General features: G+C 46.7%; 1 pseudogene; it reads right to left on the bottom strand.

The window, feature by feature from the left end:
- Positions 1-1,260: 1,260 nt before the first annotated feature.
- Positions 1,261-2,729, bottom strand: LOC138430987 (transcription termination factor 3, mitochondrial pseudogene; annotated as a pseudogene).
- Between the last annotated feature and the right edge of the window lie 1,091 nt (positions 2,730-3,820).

The raw sequence follows: 3,820 nt of genomic DNA, 5'->3' as shown, positions 1-3,820 counted from the left end.
TAGAACTAGTCTGGGATTAGTCTGGATTCCATTTTTTTTTTTTAGTTAAAAAAATTACTGACCTAGTTCATGAGTTCATCTCCTATCTTCAGTTAACTGCAATTCATCCCTCAGGTTTCAGCTGAAATGCCACTTGCCTAAGTAAACCTTCCCAGGATTTTCATTATACACACAGCACTCCATTTTTCTCCTTTCTAGCATCTGTTGCAGTTTGGAATATCCTTTTGTGTAATTATCTGACTAATTACTAATGTCCACATCTGTGCAAAGTCCCATGAAGGTAGAGAACAGATCATCATTCTCAGCATCGAATCTCTGGTGCCCAGGACAGGAGTTGGTACCCAGCAGGGCTCCAAAGAGATATGTTGGATAAATGCTATTCAGGAAGACTCATACTAGAACTTTCCAGCTAAAAGGAGCACTACTCTTCTGGTTTTCTAAGACTAGAATTTCTTTTAAGAAAGTACTCCTTTGTGTCCAATTTATGCTACCAACTTAGCCCAGTACTAGATTTAGTTATGCAGTGGTGTGGCTGTGGGAGTCGGGGGCTATATTCTGGGCAGAAAGAGTAGCCTGATTGAGACTTCGAAGAGCCCAGTTCTACACATGGCAGGATGGAAGGAGAGGTCTGAGAAGAGTCAGATGGAGAAGGAGGCCTTCAACAATGGACCTTCTGTAGCTCTAGGAGGTCACCCTGAAACTCTGACTTGGAAACATTAAAGGTGATTTCTTTTCATCCTTCGTTCATGGACAGTAAACATATTAATATTGGTCCTATCCATGTTGTATATTGGCAACCATGGGAATGAGATGCAGTCTTCTGAAATGGTTTGATGGTGATATCCTCCATATTCAGAAGATAAGTGGCATGAAGGAGAAATTATTTTATGTGATCAAAATTTGGGAGTTGCTTTTTATGACAGCATAGCTCAGCCCATCCTGACTGATGTAGAAGCTTTTACATTATACTGTTATTTACATATTTCTATATGATACACAAAAATCATGTTTTTATCTTAACTGCTCCATACTCAGCAAGTTAGATGTTGATGTTTCTTTAGTAGATACTTGAAACCATTTTCTGAGTAAATGTTTGGAATATGAAAATAAGTATTTACTCAATGGATAACTCATTGAGGGCAGAGATCATCCTTTTACATTTTTACTCCTCCTCTGAAGCCCTACACACTTAGTAACTATTTGTTGAAAAAAATGGGTCACCTTTTTTTTTAAAATATATTTATTCATATATACATTCACTTTACATTATTACATTTTAACATTCATCAAAAACTAAAGAGTTTTTAAGAATTTCTCGAAGTCTTGTACTGATGCCTTGGCCGTCCCTTCACAAAATATTCCATCAGGCACAGATACCAATTTGTCTAAAGAGATGTAGTTAGGTTTTGTCGGGTCATACTGTGCTCTTCCTAAATAGGCAAGAAACAAATGTCTTTCTTTGACTTTAAACAACCTTGTATTAAATACCTGCGGGAACCTGACCATGAGGTGGTGGGGCACGCGCATCACGTTGTGCACGTAGTCGAAAGTCTCGGTCAGTTTCCTTTTATTTGCAGTTAGCATCTTCGGGATCTTGGTGATCATGTGTTGAATTTCATTCTGCTGAAAACCTAGTTCCAGCCGAAAAACCTTCATATTTTCCTTCACAGGCTCCAGACTTCCAGTTAGTAGCCTTGGGAGACGAATTACCAGATCTCTAGTCTTCTTCACACTAAGTTCAAGCTCTTTCTGAAGAAATCCCAGTCTGTTATCCAATCTCTCCACTGAAAAACTCAGAAGGAATGGTGCATTTCTGACCATCTGTGCAATATTCGCCTTACTGAAATTTTTTGACTGTAGATAAGCCACCCTGGTCTTCAGATTTTCAAGGTCTTCAGAGAAAATAGCATAGTTTTTTGTCAGGAATGGTCCCAGTTGGGTGTCCTCTATGCCCAAATCTTTAAGAAACAGGAGCATTTGCTTAATGTCTTTTTCAAAATCCAGTCGCAGGAGGAGGTTGGCTGCATCGGGATGTTTTTCTATCTTGGACAAATCCACTCCTAGAAGCACTAACCTCCTCAGAGTCTCGGAATGATCCACACAGTCTCGAAGTGTGACTGAAGATGGGGGCAATGGGCCTGCGGTAACCTGAACAGCCTCCTCACCGGAGATCGGCTGCAATGGGGACAACGGAGGCACATCGTCCAGTCCTTCCTGGACAGCTCAGGATCAAGGCCAGGCAGCTTCTGCGTCTTCTGTGGCGGCTCACTCACGGAAGGAAGCAAAGTGCTTTGGGCACAATTAATCTCTCGCCTACTTGAGTTGGCAGACTGGGAACTATTCCCGTGGAGGAAGTCCTGTAAGTCCTAAAACCCCACTGGAAAAAGCAATCCTCAGAGGACGCACGGGGCTGAGCAAAACTGCCACACGACAATGTTTTTCCTGGTCTCTGAAAACCTTTTCTGAGTTGCAGAGCAGTCATTGAAGCTACTCAACTTAATTGAGTTGAGCCATCTGGGTATCTGTTGGGCTGACAGCGCCATTTTTCTTAAAGTTGCCCTCCGCGGGGCCGCGAAGGCCTACGGGGCCACGCGGTTCAGGGGCGCGGCCTAGAGCCGAGGAGGAGTAGGGTGGTGGGGGCCGGACCTGGAGCCCCCGGGCAGGGAGCGCGCCCCCTTTACCTATGGCAAGGCCTTTGCTGCCCGCCCAGCCGGACCCCGCGGGCCGCCCCTCGGCGCCGCTCTGCCAGCCGGCACTAGCTCGCCCGTCGGCCCACGTGGGCTGCGGCCGGAGTGGGCCAGACCATCGGCGCGGCTGCGCGGGTGGGGAGCGGGCGGCGCGCGGCGGAGTGGACAGAGCCGGCCGCGGGGGGCACACGGTCTCCCTCCCCTGTGGGCGCCGAAGACTCTTGCGATGGGCTTGGGAAGGCGCCGCACGGACGCCCCTCCCTGGGGCCGGGGCCGGGCGAGCCGCCTCCACCCACAGCCCGAGGCCGTGTGGACCCTGGGTCACCTTTTAAAAGGTTTTTTTCCCTGGTTGAGGCCTGTCAGTTTCATTTTTCTGCATAGATCTTACTTCGCAACACTTGTATCCCTTTCCCCAAGTTCTGCTTATTCTTTCCGAATTGTAAGCACACAGAAGAGCATGGTATGAATCAGTCCAGTTCAGTCCAGTTCCTCAGTCGTGTCCGACTCTTGTGACCCCATGAATCGCAGCACACCAGGCCTCCCTGTCCATCACCATCTCCCAGAGTTCACTCAGACTCACATCCATCAAGTCAGTGATGCCATCCAGCCATCTCATCCTCGGTCGTCCCCTTCTCCTCCTGCCCCCAATCCCTCCCAGCATCAGAGTCTTTTCCAATGAGTCAACTCTTCACATGAGGTGGCCAAAGTATTGGAATTTCAGCTTTAGCATCAGTCCTTCCAAAGAACACCCAGGGCTGATCTCCTTCAGAATGGACTGGTTGGATCTCCTTGCAGTCCAAGGGACTCTCAAGAGTCTTCTCCAACACCACAATTAAAAAGCATAAATTCTTTGGCGCTCAGCTTTCTTCACAGTCCAACTCTCACATCCATACATGACCACTGGAAAAACCATAGCCTTGACTAGATGGACCTTTGTTGGCAAAGTAATGTCTCTGCTTTTTAACATGCTGTCTAGGTTGGTCATAACTTTTCTTCCAAAGAGTAAGCGTCTTTTAATTTCATGGCTGCAGTCACCATCTGCAGTGATTTTGGAGCCCCCCAAAATAAAGTCTGACATTGTTTCCACTGTTTCCACATCTATTTCCCATGAAGTGATGAGACCAGATGCCATG

Source organism: Ovis canadensis, chromosome 1, assembly GCF_042477335.2.
Source record: "Ovis canadensis isolate MfBH-ARS-UI-01 breed Bighorn chromosome 1, ARS-UI_OviCan_v2, whole genome shotgun sequence".
Lineage (NCBI taxonomy): Eukaryota > Metazoa > Chordata > Mammalia > Artiodactyla > Bovidae > Ovis > Ovis canadensis.
Note: the sequence above shows the minus strand (reverse complement) of the source record. Positions and strands in the feature narration are given on the sequence as shown.